The 19,753-nt window shown below is 38.1% G+C and overlaps 1 long non-coding RNA gene across 3 annotated transcripts in view; it reads left to right on the top strand.

Moving 5' to 3' along the window:
* Positions 1 to 19,753, top strand: part of LOC103691446 (uncharacterized) — a 272,183-nt gene that overhangs the window by 237,226 nt on the left and 15,204 nt on the right. For all 3 annotated transcript variants that reach the window (XR_010064065.1, XR_005500597.2, XR_005500598.2), the window contains one exon: positions 17,474 to 17,588. This is a non-coding gene — a long non-coding RNA (uncharacterized LOC103691446). The remainder of the gene's footprint in view (positions 1 to 17,473; positions 17,589 to 19,753) is intronic.

The raw sequence follows: 19,753 nt of genomic DNA, 5'->3' as shown, positions 1-19,753 counted from the left end.
TTGCTTTTCTTCATTTCCCCTGTTTCACCAATCCCCTAATTCCGATTAGACAATTGCTGTGTGGTTTTTCCTGAGGAGACATGAAAAAAGACCTTTTCAGCCTAGACAAGTCATTGATAATAGACCAAGGAAACAGCTCCACCCTCCGTCTAGCTCAGTAAGCCAATACATTTATAGCAGTTACTTACAAAGCTACCACTGGGGCTGTCCCCCTGCATAGATACAGACCCTTAAGTTAACAAATAAAAAGGGGATATGGCACAGCTATATCTAATGGGTAGAGTGAAAGTCATAGAACCTAAAGACCTGCACAGCTGCTTGGAGTAGATCCAGCAAAGATGAGTTCTATCTCCAAGATGCTTTTAGAATATGTGCCCCTGTACTTACCCAGGGACAAGATAATCAGAACAAAGTCAACTTAAAAGGGTAAAAACAATGTGGTGGGCTAGAAGAGTTGCTAGCACATCAGATTAAAAGCCTCTTCTTAGCACACACTCAGGCAATTATGTGACATAAGATTGAGGGCCACATATGGTTTACCCCTTGAGAAAAAGATATGGCAACAAAATTAGATTTGGTAGAGTCATCTCTGTTGTACACAGGAGCTTATACTAATGGGGAAACAAAGGTGTGGGAAAATGATAAAGGAATGGGGTATCGGGACCTCATTTTCTTAGAAAACGTAGCTTGTACAAGACCACTGTGTCACATGACCAAGGAACAAAAGAATAGCAAGATTATACATATAAACAAATTCTACAAATATATAACATATACACTTAATTTATGCTAGAAATTGAGTTATAACTGCAGGAGGTTTGGCCTGAATATTTTTCTTGTGCCCAATGACAATTGACATTCTGACCATTAAAAGTTGATAATACACTGCTTGGGAGAAGGCAATCTTCCCAGGCTGAACTGAAGATTTTCTTTCTGTCTACTAGTCTTGAAACCATAAGGTTCTTAAAAGTTGTGCTGAGGGGTTGATGATGGAAATGATTGTACAAGGTAATTCTATACTATCATAGTTTATCATTGATGACTACACTTATGACAAAGAGGAGGTTAAAAGACATATACAGGAACAACAGTTATATGATCTATTTTTTTGAACAACATGAATCTATGCCTACTGAGTTCTCTATAAAGAAGTGCCCTGACTGTCAGTCAGCCAGGCTGTAAGATCCCTGGACCACTGAGCCTGACTCATTTCTTCCTCACTGACTCCTTATCTCCTGTGTGGGACATAAGCATTGCTGGGACTGGCCCCCAGCAGAGTATAGTTGAAAGTTGTTTTAAAAGTACAAATTACTTAAAGACAGCTTCTCATTCAGGATAAGTGATGACTTATGAAACTCACATTCCTAGACCTCTATACATCATGACTCAACAGACTTGCTGGACATACTGTCCTCAGTCCCACACTTGCAACAGCCTGGGTAAACTTCAGCTTGTTCTTTACAAACTTTTTTTGTTTAGTTTAATTTATCTTAGTCTTAAGAAGCTCTGTCTTTTGTCTCCAGGAAACAGTGTTTCAGTTTGGTGGCAATCACTAAAGAACAAAGACCTGAACCTATCTTTTTAAAGAGATCCAAAACCACAAACATACTTTCCAAAGACAATCCAGTCTTTCTTTAGTCTTGTGTAAATCTTATTACCCATGATAGAATGTTCCCAATTGGGAAAATTGTTTCAAAATGTCCTTATTTCTGTTTTGACAATATTATACAATAATTGTATTGTGCTACTGTGGTAGATAGAATGAGAAATATCTCTAATAGGAAAAACATATAAATGGCCAATGTATTTGAATGTTTGGTCCTCGACTGATGGCACTGTTTGCAAGATTACACAACTTTTAGAATGAGGAACCTCATTGTGTAAATTACTGCATCTGCCTTAGAAAGTTAAAAGCTTATCAGCTTTAGTAGTTCTCTGGTGGAACTTTTGGAATCACTTAAATATACTATCATATCATCTGCAAATAGTAATATTTTGACTTCTTCTTTTCTGATCTGTATCCACTTGACCTCCTTTTGTTGTCTGATTGCTCTGGCTAGAACTTCAAGAACTATATTGAATAAGTAGGGAGAGAGTGGGCAGCCTTGTCTAGTCCCTAATTTTAGTGGGATTGCTTCAAGTTTCTCTCCATTTAGTTTAATGTTAGCAACTGGTTTGCTGTATATGGCTTTTACTATATTTAGGTAAGGGCCTTGAATTCCTATTCTTTCCAGGACTTTTATCATGAAGGGGTGTTGAATTTTGTCAAATGCTTTCTCAGCATCTAATGAAACGATCATGTGGTTTTGTTCTTTCAGTTTGTTTATATAATGGATCACGCTAATGGTTTTCCGTATATTAAACCATCCCTGCATGCCTGGGATGAAGCCTACTTGATCATGGTGGATGATTGTTTTGATGTGCTCTTGGATTCGGTTTGCCAGAATTTTATTGAGTATTTTTGCGTCGATATTCATAAGGGAAATTGGTCTGAAGTTCTCTTTCTTTGTTGTGTCTTTGTGTGGTTTAGGTATAAGAGTAATTGTGGCTTCATAGAAGGAATTCGGTAGTGCTCAATCTGTTTCAGTTTTGTGGAATAGTTTGGATAATATTGGCATGAGGTCTTCTATGAAGGTCTGATAGAATTCTGCACTAAACCCGTCTGGACCTGGGCTCTTTTTGGTTGGGAGACCTTTAATGAATGCTTCTATTTCCTTAGGAGTTATGGGGTTGTTTAACTGGTTTATCTGTTCCTGATTTAACTTCGGTACCTGGTATCTGTCTAGGAAGTTGTCCATTTCCTAAAGATTTTCAAGTTTTGTTGAATATAGGCTTTTATAGTAAGATCTTATGATTTTTTGAATTTCCTCTGAATCTGTAGTTATGTCTCCCTTTTCATTTCTGATTTTGTTAATTTGGACACACTCTCTGTGTCCTCTCGTTAGTCTGGCTAAGGGTTTATCTATCTTGTTGATTTTCTCAAAGAACCAAGTTTGGTTCTGTTGATTCTTTCTATGGCAGATGATATGATAGTATATTTAAGTGATCCCAAAAGTTCCACCACAGAACTACTAAAGCTGATAAACAACTTCAGCAAAGTGGCTGGGTATAAAATTAACTCAAATAAATCAGTAGCCTTCCTCTACACAAAAGAGAAAGAAATTAGGGAAACGACACCCTTCATAATAGATCCAAATAATATAAAGTACCTCGGTGTGACTTTAAACAAGCAAGTAAAAGATCTGTACAATAAGAACTTCAAGACTCTGAAGAAAGAAATTGAAGAAGACCTCAGAAGATGGAAAGATCTCCCATGCTCATGGATTGGCAGGATTAATATAGTAAAAATGGCCATTTTACCAAAAGCGATTTACAGATTCAATGCAATCCCCATCAAAATACCAATCCATTTCTTCAAAGAGTTAGACAGAACAATTTGCAAATTCATCTGGAATAACAAAAAACCCAGGATAGCTAAAACTATCCTCAACAATAAAAGACTTCAGGGGGAATCACTATCCCTGAACTCAAGCAGTATTACAGAGCAATAGTGATAAAAACTGCATGGTATTGGTACAGAGACAGACAGATAGACCAATGGAACAGAATTGAAGACCCAGAAATGAACCCGCACACCTATGGGCACTTGATTTTTGACAAAGGAGCCAAAACCATCCAATGGAAAAAAGATAGCATTTTCAGCAACTGATGCTGGTTCAACTGGAGGTCAACATGTAGAAGAATGCAGATCGATCCATGCTTATCACCCTGTACAAAGCTTAAGTCCAAGTGGATCAAGGACCTCCACATCAAACCAGACACACTCAAACTAATAGAAGAAAAACTAGGGCAGCATCTCGAACACTTGGGCACTGGAGAAAATTTCCTGAACAAAACACCAATGGCTTATGCTCTAAGATCAAGAATCGACAAATGGGATCTCATAAAACTGCAAAGCTTCTGTAAGGCAAAGGACACTATGATTAGGACAAAGCGGCAACCAACAGATTGGGAAAAGATCTTTACCAATCCTACAACAGATAGAGGCCTTATATCCAAAATATACAAAGAACTCAAGAAGTTAGACCATAGGGAAACAAATAACCCTATTAAAAATGGGGTTTAGAGCTAAACAAAGAATTCACAGCTGAGGAATGCCAAATGGCTGAGAAACACCTAAAGAAATGTTCAACATGTTTAGTCATAAGGGAAATGCAAATCAAAACAACCCTTAGATTTCACCTCACACCAGTCAGAATGGATAAGATCAAAACCTCAGGTGACAGCAAATGCTGGTGAGGATGTGGAGAAAGAGGAACACTCCTCCATTGTTGGTGGGATTGCAAACTGGTACAACCATTCTGGAAATCAGTCTGGAGGTTCCTCAGAAATTTGGACATTGAACTGCCTGAGGATCCAGCTATACCTCTCTTGGGCATATACCCAAAAGATGCCCCAACACATAAAAAAGACATGTGCTCCACTATGTTCATAGCAGCCTTATTTATAAGAGCCAGAAGCTGGAAAGAACCCAGATGCCCTTCAACAGAGGAATGGGTACAGAAAATGTGGTACATCTACACAGTGGAATATTACTCAGCTATCAAAAACAATGACTTTATGAAAGTGGTAGGCAAATGGATCGAACTGGAAAATATCATCCTGAGTGAGGTAACCCAATCACAGAAAAACACACATGGTATGTACTCATTGATAAGTGGCTATTAGCCCAAATGCTTGAATTACCCTAGATGCCTAGAACACATGAAACTCAAGACAGATGATCAAAATGTGAATGCTTCACTCCTTCTTTAAAAGGGGAACAAGAACACCCTTGTCAGGGAATAGAGAGGCAAAGATTAAAACAGAAACAGAAGGAACACCCATTCAGAGCCTGCCCCACATGTGGCCCATACATATACAGCCACCCAATTAGACAAGATGGATGAAGCAAAGAAGTGCAGACCGACAGGAGTCGGATGTAGATCTCTCCTGAAAGACACAGCCAGAATACAGCAAATACAGAGGCGAATGCCAGCAGCAAACCACTGAACTGAGAATAGGACCCCCGTTGAAGGAATCAGAGAAAGAACTGGAAGAGCTTGAAGGGGCTCGAGACCCCATATGTACAACAATGCCAAGCAACCAGAGCTTCCAGGGACTAAGCCACTACCTAAAGACTATACATGGACTGACCCTGGACTCTGACCTCATAGGTAGCAATGAATATCCTACTAAGAGTACCAGTGGAAGGGGAAGCCCTGGGTCCGGATAAAACTGAACCCCCAGTGAACTAGACTGTTGGGGGGAGGGCGGCAATGGGGGGAGGTTGGGGAGGGGAACACCCATAAGGAAGGGGAGGGGGAGGGGGAGGGGGATGTTTGCCGGGAAACCGGGAAATGGAAACATTCGAAATGTAAATAAGAAATACTCAAGTTAATAAAAAAATAAAATTTAAAAAAATAGGTTCATTGGTAAATAAAAACACTTTTGTTCTAGAAACAAAAAAAAAAGAAAGTTAAAAGCTGAGAGTGTATAGCCTTCTTCTACTTCCAGCTTGCTTTCTTAGCTTCTTGTGTCATGAAATGTGATCAACTGAGTTTCTAATCTGGCAACCAACCAGACACCATACCTTTCTTGCTACTATGGACCCTGCATCTGGAACCATAAGTCAAAATAAACTCTTTCTTCTATAAGTTGATTTTGATTATGGTATTTTTATCATATCAACAGAGATGCAACTGATTCAAGTACAGTCTATGAGGCATCCATATTGCAAATATAAGCACATGTAATACCTTCCTCGGTATTTTACATTTCTGTAAGTGGAACTCATCCTTTCCTCATTATTTGAGTCTACAGTCAAGATAATTAAACACAACAATTATAATAGAAGTTTTGCTGTGAATGACTTAAGAATAACTTGAGAGTATATGATGAAGGAGGGACTTTTAACATTGAGAGCGTGCTGATAGATTCCTGCCACAGCACTTCTCACTCCTTTTTCACTTTGTAATTCAAAATGATAGAGAACATGTCTCTGAAACTCATTTAATGTAGCCTGATATGATTAGAACCAAAATTGATATGAAGACTCATGCCTAATTAATCACTTGCTATGAATGCGATTAGGACATCACCCGGCACATATCTGATATTTTTCTTCTTTCCCTCCTCTCTTTATTCTCTCTGCCTTCTGTCTTTTTTGCCTTTCTCTTTCTCTGTCTCTCTGTTTTCCTCTCCTCTTTCCCTATGTTTCACACTTTTTTCTTGACTTCATTTTACAGTAGTTCTAACCAGATGTTGGTGACCTTTTTCCCCCATAATCTATTGCCCGTCTCTTTCACACAATCATTAGAGTTTGGAAAGGTAACTAAGAATGTTTGTATAATATATTTCTGCTGTAGTCAAATTTCATGGTTCTCTTAACATTTTTGGCAACTTCTGTTAAATTTTATCTAAGTATGCCTCTCTTTAAGATAATTTTAAAGAAAGTTCAGTTAGTTTCTGTATGGTTACAAAGCCTGGAGTTCCATTATTTTATCCTTTCTTTTCTCATTGCTCTAAGATATGGTGTGTAAACGCAAAGAACTTAAACATAGAAATGAAACAACAGCTTTATATATTAGCAATGCAGTATATTTTAACTTCTCAGTATAAAGGAGTCACTGAAGAAAATAGAGTTTGCCCACACTAATTTCAACAATGATTTAAAAGTAACCAGGGTTCTAGGAATATCTTACTGAAAAGATGACTTGTGTTGCTTTGAGGAACTAGTTATAAGGAAACAAAGACTTACTTGGAAGGTCTTGCCTACAGAGATCCTACAGGATCCTTAAAATCCTTGAAGTAAATGGTAATAGAATAAATTCATAGCAAAGGAGCCATTACCCTTCAGTCTCCCATTAAAAAGCAAGGTATAAACCATCATTAATAGAGAATTATGAAAAGACAAGGCTGGAAGCATAGTTTTTCCCCATCTTTGTAGCATAGTACAATCACCTGGAGTGATTTTAAATATCACAATCAAGAATTCTTGTCTTTCTGGAGGCAAAAGCCCAGTTTTGGTGGGCTAGCTCTCTGTCTCTCTCTGTCACTCTCTGTCTCTCTCTGTCTCTCTCCCTTTCTCTGTTTTTTTCTCATGCAACATAGGTGATAAGAGCATCAAACCAAGTGAATTTCAAAGTATCTTTAATTTTAATTATGTTCATTGTATTCTATTATTCAAAGTAGAATAGGAAACATGAATTTGAAGTTATAGAATAAAGGTCACAGTATCCTTACAAGAAATTCAAATTGTTAGATTGTTTGGATGAAATGATTAATTTGCTGATAGCTACATTTGAGAACTGCTTTAGAGAAATGATTTTTTTAAAGCTTTCCTTCTCCTATGTTACCAAGTTCCAAATGAGATTTAAATAAATGCTTCTATAGTTCTCAATGGGCGTCTGAATTCAACACAGATCACTTATGGAAATTTTATATATAAGAATAATGTAAAGATACAACAGAACAATGTTTTTGTCTTTTCCATTTTCAAGAGCTTACTTTAAAAATTACATGGACCTCAGGAACAGAATTAAAGAGCTCAGAGTTAGTGTATAATTATCACAAAATTGTAAATGTCCACCCCTATCCCAGAAAACTTCTGTGTATCAAGAATACTTTCTCTCTTGTGGCAATGTGTTGTGGTTTGATTGATAAATGTCTCTGATAGGCTTACAGGGAACATTCAGTCCCCAGATGCTGCTAGTGAAATCTCTAAGGGGTAGGAGGTCACTAGGGAATGATTTACTTACACAAACATTGCAATTTTATAGTCTGTCTCTTTAAAATTCTCTGGTTTATTTTGTGTGTATAAAATATCACTATTCAAGCCTCTTGCTCCTACAACCATGCCTTCCCTTTAAGCTGTCATGATGGTCTTCAACTGCAAGTGTAGTGAAAATCAATTGTCTCCCTTAAATTGACTTTATTAGAATAATTTATCACAACAGAAAGAAGATAAAGCACTTTGATACTAAATGTATAGTTACCAACTTATGCATATGGAACCACATTGTAATTCTCACAGGTCCATCACATTCTTGTATAAATTCATGTTCTCAACATTTTTTGCCATGCAATGTGCAGAATCCTGAGTTTATTATCTTGAGTAAGATTTTGTTTTTAAGAAAGTTATGAGGCAAATTTTGTATAACATTTTTCTATTGCTATATAAAATTAACAGTTTGAAATATAGCCTGTTTATTAGCTCATAGTTTTTAAAATTGGAAATGTTGACATGGGTCAACTGACGGCTTTGTATAACATAAAAAGCCTGGCTTGTCTGTAATTTGGGGACATAGAAAGTTGGTAGATTCTGAACAGGACCCTATTTTGAGTTAAGCATTGGAAAATTTGTTTGGGGCACATGGTGAGATTAAGACCTGGTCCTCTAGGGCCTCCAAAATTATTGCCATGTGGTTTCCCTTCCTTTAGAGACAAACATGAAATGTTCAAACTTTTGTTAGGATCTCTTTTACAGATTTAGTACCAGACAAGAAACCAATTAAGAGTCTAGTGTTTGTCTAGATACACAAGCAATTTTAACCTTGTCATGCAGTAAGAAGATGTGAGGGATATCTTTTTATACTGATGAAAGCAGCCCATACTCAGAAAAGAGAATGCACATATATGAGGACAATTGTCTAGTCATTTTAGAATTCTTTTAAACAGAGTGGTAGAAAAAAACAATTTAACAGGTAATTTAATATAAAATGCAAGTGTTATAGGACTAAGTATTGGGTATTAAAAACACAAAGAATGATAATCAATCCCAGCTTTTGGAACTTTGACAAGCATTGGAAAACTTGATAACTTACATCTCATCAGAGAATTATAGAGTAATTTGAAGGGCATGCTTGTGTTTGTCTTTAAAGTAGAAATATAGTAATTAACCAACCTTGGTGAAACTAATGTGAGTTTAATTGTTCTGTTTCTATCTGCTTTCTAAATTGTCCACATTAAATATGTGTCTGATATACCAAACAAACAAGGCATACAGAATAAAAACATTTCACTAATTTTACTTGTTTGAGCAGATTAAATGTGTAAACAAAGTCTTTCGATCATATCAATTTGTTATGATCTACTCAACTTTTCCTTGATGTTCCTCAAACACCATGTTTACTCCCAACTTTATTTCACATATTTATTTTTTCTTTCTTCCTTTCTTTGTTTCAATAACCTATAGAATGAAAAATGTGTGCCACCCAAAGCTTGTGGGTATGAAGCCTTCCATAACAGTATATGGTCAAGCTACCATGTATCACATTCCTGCTGAACTGACTTTCCTTCTCCCAGCAGTCACCAATTTATAAGAGCTCCTAAGTTCTTGGGTAGAAGGCTTACGATTACCTCCCTCATCCTTGATGTAGTGTTAACTGGCCTAATGTTGTACAGATCTTGTTCCAGCAACCACAAGACATTTTGTGAAAGCAAAATGTCCTTTACTGTCCAGGAAAACACTATTCTCATGCAGCCCCCCCTAACCTCTGGCCCTTATTCTGTCCTCCTGCCTCTCTCTGTATTGCTGCTTCTTGAAGTCAGAGGTTGTGGTTTAGATTTCCCATTTGGCCTTAAATATGTCATAAACATTTATTCTTGGTACTTTGACAAGTTGTGAACTCTGTTACCTACTGTCTACTGAAAACATCAACAAAAAGCTTCTCCCATGGAAATTGAGCACTGCTTTACTCTAAGGCTATAGAGACAAGTATATTAGAAAGAAGTTCAAACTATTATGTTGATGGTTAAAAGTAATAGTAATAACATCTCCCATTGGTCCTATGAGCTCAATAGACATGGGATCTTTGCCAGATCTACAAGAGTAGGCAATAGTTTCCTCCTATGGTGGAGGTCTTAAGTCTAGTTAGAAAACAGTTGGTTAATACCATAATATTTATACCACTGTGGCACTGATGGGCATCTCCAATCAAGCTGATCATTAATATAGGTCCAGGAGCTTATACTTGTTTAAAATTATTTATGAATTTTCTCTAGTATTAAAAAATCAGGTAACTCTCCAGGACCATAGTGGCTTCCTTTCTCTATGTTCTGTGAAAAAAATAAATGTTTGGTACTTCAGAACCGGGTCTAACTCTCAAGTTCTGGTGGGCAAGCAAGAAGAAGGGCAATAGCCTATACTGTTTATATGTTACTTTATTAACTATTTGACTCCCTTGAGCAACTACCCAGAGGGAGGTATCCCATATGTGGCAGTGGGCTTTTTGGAGGAGGATGTTGTGTTGTTATTGTTGTTTATTTTGAAGCTTCTGGATGGAGTATTAATCTCTGTGTAGGGTAACTTCAATCACACTATATGAGAACTTATAAAATACTAGGTTTTCTTCTGACTTTTTAAACCAGCTTTACTGTTTTAGTGATCCTCCCTTCCCCTCTCTTCTGTTGCACCCTCTAATCCTCCTCATTTGGGTCTTTCCTCATTTTTCTACGTTTCTTCTTCATTATTTATGTGGTCTATTATCTCTTAAGATCTTTATTTTATCTCTCATTGTTTATTTAAATTTGTTCAGAATCGAATATTCTTTCCATTAATCAGAATCTACAGTTTTTTCATTCACTCTGACGTAATTAAATTTTTAGAGGTTGGAACGTAAAAAAAATTGGGGATTATTCAAATCACTAACTTTATCTTCTCTAGGCTAAACATTACTATAGACTGGGACTCCTTTTCTGTAGAAAAGAGAATATGTGTTTGGCAGGTGCATTCTTTTCATTCTATTATATTTATACCTAACTCTACCTGTCTCATGGAGATGTTTAATCCCTCTGGCATGAAAATGAGGGATAAAGGGAAAGCGAGGGTAGTCATCCTTGAATGATGACTGTCAGTGAACAATATTGAGTCCCTCCTTTTTTGGAAGATGCTTAAGATGAGTCCATTTTATGAATGTGTGTATGTTTTGGAGACTTTCTATTGCTAATGTTTGTACTCAGCCTCTGGCAATTATGCAATTCTTTAATCATTGTACGTTCTTTTTACCTAATCTGGATAATTGCAGTAGAAATTATGTAACATCTTTGCCTGAAATTGTACTTCTCAAATACTGCTCAAGTGTTTCACACTTGATTTAAACAAACAACTGACGTGACTAATGGATTTTAAGAAAACTAATAATTTGTATCCTTTTTTGTTTGACAATCAATATGTTACCTCTTATGTCCACTCAAGTTCACAATAGTCAGTTCCAATTTTTCACTTAATATTTTACACAATGCTGTAGTAGCATACTGCTCCTTAAATGAAATAAGAGACAAGACAATAAACTTTTGAGTCAATGGCTACAGAAATAGCCAAGCAGAAGAAGACTATGAAATAAGTCATGGTTATATCTCAGATTTCGCAGAAATTTTGGTAGACTAGTGGGAATGAATGCTCAATAGCAGGGTTTTAGTAAAGAAATGAATGTGGATGCTGTCTTCCTGGGGAGGCTGAAGGAGTACTAATTTCACATACTGTTGAACACAATAGACCTTGCCAGCAGGTTCTGGAGACGATCCTGGCTTAACTGGTTCCACTTGACCTCATGTTTTTCTAGTTAGCTACATAGCCTGTTATCACTGGGATTTGCAAATGTACATTCTGGCCTTAGAAATATACAGACTGCTATTATTTTCAAAGGGAGTCTGTGCTTCTCTTCTTTCTGCCCCCATACGCCTCCATTAAACACAACCTAAAAGAACTCAGCCATACCGGGGCCAAGCATTCTATCCAGAGCATTCTATGTAATCACTTTCTGAAAATTGTGCTTCGTTATATAAGCATTACAAATCAGTGTGGAGAGAGGGCGGAAGCAAGAGTGAAGAGAACATATCCCTGATAACCACTGTGGAGGTGAACTAATAAGACAAAACAGTGAGGAAGAACTGGCAAACTGGAGTAACGCAGCCCTACAGAGAATGAATAAAGGCTTGGCCTGTGTCCTTCACAGTGTGATCATAATATGTCACTGCCTGGCTCAGGTAATCTTTTGGGATGTTTTACATGCAAAATTTACAAGCACAGAATATAAGGAAAGGTCATGTATAATTGGTAATACTCTACTGTCTCTAAGTAACCTGTCTTATAAATCATGCTTCAGCCCATTCGTTCTTTCTTTCTTTTTTTACTATTTTTAAATAATTAATTTATAGTTTAATTTATTTATCTATACACTCCAGATTTTATTCCCCTCCCGGTCCACCCCTGAGAGTTCCACATCCCATAGCTCCTTCCCCACCCTGCACTTCCCCTCTCCCATTTCCACAAGGATGTCCCTACCTCACTGATCCCACTAGACCTCTAAACTTCCTGGGGCCTCCAGTCTCTTGAGGGTTAGTTGCATCTTCTCTGACTGAACACAGATCCTGGAGTCTACTGCTGTATATGTGTTGGAGGCCTCATCTCAGCTGGTGTATGCTGCCTGGTTGGTGATCCAGTGTCGAAGAGATCTCAGGGCTTCAGGTTAATTGATACTGCTGGTCTTCCTACAGGGTTGCCCTCCTCCTTAGCTTTCTCCAGCTTTTCCCTAATTCAACCAGAGGGGTCAGCAGCTTCTGTTCGTTGGCTGGTTATACGTATATGCATCTGACTCTTTCAGCTGCTTGTTGGGTCATTTGGAGAGGAATCATGGTAGGACCCGTTTTGTGAATGCCCCAGAGCCTCAGTAATGGTGCCAAGTCTTCGGGCTTCCCCTTGAGCTGGATCCCACTTTGGGCCTGTCACCAGACCTCCTTTTCTCTGGCTCATCTCCATTTCCATCCCTGCATTTCTTTCAGACAGGAAGAAGTATGGGTTAGAGCTTTGGCTGTAGGATAGCAACCCCTTCCCTCCCTTGATGTCTTTCTGTTGTTGGTGGATTCAATAAGTTCCCTCTCCCCACCGTAGGGCCTTTCATCTACCCTGCCCCCTTGATTCCTGAGAATCTCTCACTTCCTGGGTCTCTGGTACATTCTAGAGAGTCCTCCCAATCATCTTTCTCCAAAGGTCACCTGTTTCCATTCTTTCTGCTGGCCCTCATGGCTTCCGTCCTTTTCCCCCACCCAATACCAGATCATGTTCCCCTATCCCATACCCCCATTCTCTTTCTCTCCCTTGTCCCTCCCTTCCTTTTGTTCTTAACATAACTGTAAAATAATGATCTTAGGGACATTCAGGTTATTATCTTGATATGTTTCCCATTTGTCTTTGAGCACATTCTGAATCATGTCAGAGACAAAATTTTGAAGGAACTTATGTATTTTATGTATTATTTCTTGCTTTCTCCACTACCCATCCTACTTATAAGCTCATTAAAGTCAAGTATGTCTTAAAACCTCTTTCTTGTTCACCAAATCTCATATGAGATCATCTCTTTTAAACTAATGACTATTGTAAATGTAGGAAGAGATTAATATTCATTTCCACATGACAGACACAGAGTATAGATGAGAAGTTAGTTTGCGAGTCCTGATTTGAATATTCCATCAGAAGTGAAAAAGTCAACATGCTGTTTCTCAGATTACAAGACTTAAATTATTGCTTTGCTTCATACCATTAGCTCTTGCCTAGGATGTAGTTGCCAAGTACACACTCCCTTAGCTCATTAATTTTCATATTGTGTTTTGCATCATACACATTAGAACCACTCCCTGTGGTTTAAAGGTGGGGAAACAGATGAACCCATTCCTTGGCCTTTTCTATACACACTGATGTTGCAAACTTGTGGAAGAAGGAAATTCCAAATATTTTAATACCTAGGCGAATTGTTTATACATTGTCTTTTCCCTCTTTCAGATTTTAAGGAAACCACGTAAACTGACCTGATCACTAATTTATAAATATCTTCCTATTACTCTTAGTAACATTACATAAAGCTCATTTGCAAATATAGGGAAATCCCTAACAATATCATATATTAGTTTTGAAACAAACCTACATAGAAATCTATGTGGATATAGTTAGAGATATAGTATGTATGTGTAATTATGCATTTGCAAGATGTTTATATAAATTCTATTTATACACACATGTTGGTGTTTGGCTGGCCATCGTAATATTCTTTCTTTCTTTTGTTAAATTTAACTTTATTTTATACTTATTCACTTTACATTCCATTCACTCTCCCTCTTCCTGGGTCACCCCACACACATTCCTTCCCCCATTTTCCCTCCCAATCTCTTCTGAGTTGGTGGAGGAGGCTCCTGGGTATTCCCTGACCCTAGCACTTCAAGTCTCTACTAGACTAGATGCTTCTTCTCCTACTGAGGTCAGATAACAGAGTCCAGGTAGAAGAACATATCATACATACAGGCAACAGCTTTTGGAATAGCCCTGCATCAGGCAGTTGTTTGAAACCCACATAATGATCTTTTAACAAATTATGACACATACAAATTCAAATAATGACTGAATGTTTCATGTTCCTACCTAGATGTGCTTGTCTGACTGAAAGAAATCATGTTGGAATTTTGTTTTGATACCTGCAAAATGTGCCTATTTCTTTTTTCCTCCAATAAATTTTTAATTCATTTTACATCCCAATCACAAGCCCCCTCTCTCCTCTCTTTCCAGTCTCACCATTATAAATCCCTATTACTGTAGTTCTAGCCCTTCTCTGAGAAGGGGAGGCACCCTTGGGAACCACCTTATTGTGAGACAGCTAATCTCAGCAGGGCTGAGCACATCCTATCCCACTGAGGCCTAACTAGGTAGTCTAGGAAGGGGTAGGAGATCCAATGGCAGGGGACAGAGACCTAGACAGACCCCACTCTACTTGTTAGGAAACCCACTTGAAGACCAAGTTGAACTTTTACCACGGATATGAAGAGGATCTAAGCCCAGCTCTCTGTTTGGTGTCCAAGGCCCTGTAAAGCCCCATGGTACCAGGAGGACATAGTTGACTCTATGGCCTCTTGTGATGATCCCTCTGGCTTGCTCATCTCTTTCCCTAAATCGTTCACAAGACTCCCCAGCACCGCCTGATGGTTGGTTGTTGGTCTCTCCATCTGCCACTGTCAGCTGATGGATGAGGCCTCTTGGGAGACAGTTTTGCTAGGTTTCTGTCTGCAAGTATATCAGAGAATCAATATTATCAGAGGTTGTCTCTCTCACGTGGGATGGGTCTCAAATTGGAGCCGTCCTTGGATGGCTGTTCCTTCAGTCTCTGCTCCATCTCTGTCTTTGCACATTTATTTAGACAGATTTTGGGTTGATGGTTTCATGAGTCTATTGATGTCCCTCTGCCACTCCACAGTTCTCTGGAACGCCTGCCTAACTACAGGAAATGGCCATTTCAGTTTCTATAATCCTCTCATAGGAATCTCACTGGGAGTAACTGTCATATACGCCCATATCCTCTGCTGTCCCAGGCTTCCAGCTAGTCACCAGAGAGCCCCCCCCCATATTTGCAGTCTCATTCCCAGACCTCCCAGCATCCCCTCCCAACACCTGATTGCCAACCCCATAACCTCCACAGCCCCTAACCTTCCCAATTTCCTCTTTCCATTCATCTCCAATAATTATTTAGTCTCCCCTTCTGAGTGAGATTTCCACACCCTCCCTCTTTATTACCCAGTTTCTTTGAGCTTTCAGACTGTAGCATACTTATTTTGAACTTTGTGATTAATGTCTACTTATAAATGAATACATACTATATGTGACTTTTTGGTTCTCAATTACCTCATTCAGGATAATTCTTAAGTACTATCCATTTACCTGAAAAGTTGGTGATATCTTTGTTTTTAAAAGCTGAGTAGTATTTCATGTGCTGTCACTTGAGTTTTTGATCTTAGCCTATCTGATTGGTATAAGGTAGACTCTCAGGGTCACTTTGATTTGGATTGCCTTGATGACTAAGGCTGCTGAACATTTCTTTCAGTACTTCTTGGCCATTAAAGATTCCTCTGTTGGAAATTATCTGCTTAGCTCTATACCCCATTTTTTTTTAAAAAAATACTTTTTTAATTTACATTTCAGCCTCCTCCAATAGTTCCTTATTCCATTCCTCCTCCCACTTGCCTCTGAGGGTGTGCTCTCCCCACCAAGCACCCCCTGTCCCTGGGACCTCAAGTGTCTCAGGCATCAGACACATCTTCTCTTGCTGAGACCAAACCAGGCAGTCCTTAGATATATCTACATCTATTCTCTCTCTCTGTCTCTGTCTCTCTCCATCTCTGTCTCTGTCTCTCTCTTTCTCTCCCTTTCTCTCACTCTCTCTCTCCCTGTCTCTATGTCTATGTCTCTATGTCATTGTCTAGAGGGAGAGAAAGAGGGAGAGAGAGGGAGAGAATAGATAGATGATAGATAGATAGATAGATAGATAGATAGATAGATAGATAGGGATATAGATACAGATAGATATAGATATGGATGTGGATATGGATGTAGATGTAGATGTAGATGTAGATGTAGATGTAGATATAGATATAGATATAGATATAGATATAGATATAGATATAGATATAGATATAGATATAGATATAGATATAGATATAGATATCTTTGCCTTACAGAAGCTTCTCAGTTTCATGAGGTCCATATCAATAGTTGATGTTAGAGTCTGAGATTTTGGTCTTCTGTTCAGGAAATTGTCTTCTGTACCAATGTTGTACTGGCTGGTTTTGTGTGTCAGCTTGACACAAGCTGGTGTTATCACATAATAAGTAGCTTCCCTTGAGGATAGGCCTCCATGAGATCTAGCTGTAAGGCATTTTCTTGATTAGTGATCAAAGGTGGGTGGTGCCATCCCTGGGCTGGTAGTTTTATAAAAAAGCTAACAGAACAAGCCAGAAGAAACAAGCCAGTAAGTTACATAATCTTCACGGCCTCTGCACCAGCTCCTGCTTCCTGACTTGCTTGAGTTCCAGTCCTGACTTCCTTTGGTGATGAACAGCAATGTGGGAATGTAAGCGGAATAAACTTTTTCCTCCCCAACTTGTTTCTTGGTCATGATATTTGTGAAGGAATAGAAATCCTGACTAAGACAAATGTGTTCAAGATTATTCCCACTTTCTCTTCTATTAGGTTTAGTTTTTCCAGGTTTACGTTGAGGTCTTTGATCCATCTAGACTTGAGTTTTGTTCAGGGTGATAAGGATAAACATATTTGCATTCTTCTACATAAGACATACAGTTAGACCAGCACTAGTTTTTGAAGTTTTCTTTTTGTTTTTCATTGTTTGGTTATGCTTTTTTGTCAAGTACTCTATTGAATATATAGGAAGAGAGTGGGCAGCTTTATCTTATCCTTGATTTTAGTAGAATTGCTTTTAATTTCTCTCTCTTTAAATTAATATTAGCTATTGTCTTGTTGTATATTGCTTTTATTATGTTTAGGTATGCATTTTGTATCCCTGATCTCTCCAAGACTGTTAACACAAAGATAGGTTGGATATTGTCAAAGGTTTTATTCATTATTTAATGAGATGATCATGTGGATTTTGCCTTTCAGTTTGTTTATATGGTGGATTATGTTGATGGATTTTTCACATATTGAAGAATCCCTGCATTCCTGAGATGAAGCCTTCTTGATCACAGATGTTTTAATGTGTTCTTGGATTCATTTTGTGAGTATTTTATTGAGTATTTTTACATTTTGTTCATAAGAGAAATTTGTCTGAAATTCTCTTTCTTTGTTGAGTATTTGTTCTTGTTTTCAGGGTGATTGTGCCTCATAGAATATGTTTGGCTGTATTCCTGTTTCTATTTTGTAGAATACTTTACAGAGTATTAGTATTAAATCTTTTTGAAAGTCTGGTAGAATTATATGCTAAAACCATCTGGCCCTGGGCTTTTATTGATTGAGACACTATTAATGACTACTTCTATTTCCTTAGGGGTTATGGGACTACTTAAATAGTTTAACTGATCTGGGTTTAACTTAGCTCTGTGGTATCTGTCTAGGAAATCAACCATTTTGTTTAGATTTTCCTATTTTGTTTAGTGCCAGCTTTTGAAGTAGAACTTAGTGTTTCTTTTATTTTCTTCATTTTCTACTATTATGTTTCCATTTTTGTTTTTGATTTTATCTGGTCCCAGACTCTTTGTCTTATAGTTAGTTTGTCTAAGGGTTTGTCTACCTTGTTGATTTTCTCAAAGAACCAGCTCTTGGTTTTGTTGCTTCTTTGTATTGCTCTCTTTGTTTCTAATTTGTTGATTTCAGCCCTGATTTTAAGTTTTTCCCTGCTATTTCCTCTTCCTCCCCCTTCTTTTCCTTCCTCTTCTCCTCCTTCTTCCTTTTCTTCTTCCTCTCTTTCTCTTCTTCCTCTTCCTTCTCCTCCCTAGTTTTTTTTTTTTATTAACTTGAGTATTTCTTATATACATTTCGAGTGTTATTCCCTTTCCCGGCTTCCAGGCAAATATCCCCCTCCCCCACCCCCTTCCTTATGGGTGTTCCCATCTCCATCCTCCCCCCATTGCCGCCCTCCCCCCAACCATCTGGCTCACTGGGGGTTCAGTCTTAGCAGGACCCAGGGCTTCCCCTTCCACTGGTGATCTTACTAGGATATTCATTGCTACCTATGAGGTCAGTGTCCAGGGTCAGTCCATGTATAGTCTTTAGGTAGTGGCTTAGTCCCTGGAAGCTCTGGTTGCTTGGCATTGTTGTACATATGGGGTCTCGAGCCCCTTCAAGCTCTTCCAGTTCTTTCTCTGATTCCTTCAACGGGGGTCCTATTCTCAGTTCAGTGGTTTGCTGCTGGCATACGCCTCTGTGTTTGCTGTATTTTGGCTGTGTCTCTCAGGAGCGATCTACATCCGGCTCCTGTCTGCCTGCAATTCTTTGCTTCATCCATCTTGTCTAATTGGATGGCTGTATATGTATGGGCCACATGTGGAGAAGGCTCTGAATGGGTGTTCCTTCTGTGTCTGTTTTAATCTTTGCCTCTCTATTCCCTGCCAAGGGTATTCTTGTTCCCCTTTTAAAGAAGAAGCGAAGCATTCACATTTTGATCATCCGTCTTGAGTTTCATTTGTTCTAGGCATCTAGGGTAATTCAAGCATGTGGGCTAATAGCCACTTATCATGAGTGCATACCATGTGTGTTTTTCTGTGATTGGGTTACCTCACTCAGGATGATATTTTCCAGTTCCAACCATTTGCCTACGAATTTCATAAAGTCATTGTTTTTGATAGCTGGGTAACATTCCATTGTGTAGATGTACCACATTTTCTGTATCCATTCCTCTGAGCTTTTAGGTGTACTTTTAGATTGCTGGTTTGAGAATTTTGAAGTTTCTTTATGCAGGCACTTAGTGCTTTGACCTGTCCTGTTAACATCACTTTCATTGATTTTCATAAGTTTGGGTATGTTTTGATGCAATTTTCATTGAATTATGCAAAGTCTTCAATTTCTCTCTTTCTTTCTTCCATGAACCAGAGATCATTGAGTAGAGAGCTGTTCCGTTCACATGAGTGTATAGACTTTCTGTTTTTGTTGAAGTCCATTTTTAATCCAAGGCACCATTTCAATTTTCTCATATCTGTTGAGGCTAGCTTTTAGACATATTATATGGTCAATTTTGGAGACATTTCTATGAGGTGCTGAGAAGAAAGTATATTTTTTTGTGTTTGAGTGAAGTGTTCTGTAGATATCTGTTAAGACCACTTGAATCATAACATCAGTTAGTTTCATTATTTCTCTCTTTAGTTTCTGTCTGGATGAACTATAGTTGATGAGTGTGGGATATTGAAGTCTGCTACCATTAATGTGTGGGTTAGATATATGATTAAA

This window comes from Rattus norvegicus, chromosome 2 (genome assembly GCF_036323735.1).
Source record: "Rattus norvegicus strain BN/NHsdMcwi chromosome 2, GRCr8, whole genome shotgun sequence".
Classification (NCBI taxonomy): domain Eukaryota; kingdom Metazoa; phylum Chordata; class Mammalia; order Rodentia; family Muridae; genus Rattus; species Rattus norvegicus.
The sequence above is the reverse complement of the archived record's forward strand: the minus strand, read 5'-3'. Positions and strand labels throughout refer to the sequence as shown.